Consider the following 291-nt stretch of genomic DNA (forward strand, 5'->3'; position numbering starts at 1 on the left):
GGATTCCACTGTGGAAGAAAACAGACTTCTGCAAGTTAGCTCTGACCCTTGATCACCACACTCATCCTATGACACAAGCGTGCACACACAAATAGCAATTTTTTTATTTTAAATTAAGAACATTGGTTGTGTCGGTGGGGAAGAGATCTTGGAGACGACTTGGCAGAAGGATGCTTATCTTTTTGCAGGGGAATGAGGCTATTGGTTCAGGTTTCTTATTTTGATGTATAATCTACCTGGAACGTGTGTGTGTGTGTGTGTGTGTGTGTGTGTGTGTGTGTGTGTGTGTGT

The sequence above is a fragment of the Grammomys surdaster genome, unplaced genomic scaffold, assembly GCF_004785775.1.
Source record: "Grammomys surdaster isolate TR1022 unplaced genomic scaffold, NIH_TR_1.0 129, whole genome shotgun sequence".
Classification (NCBI taxonomy): Eukaryota; Metazoa; Chordata; class Mammalia; order Rodentia; family Muridae; genus Grammomys; species Grammomys surdaster.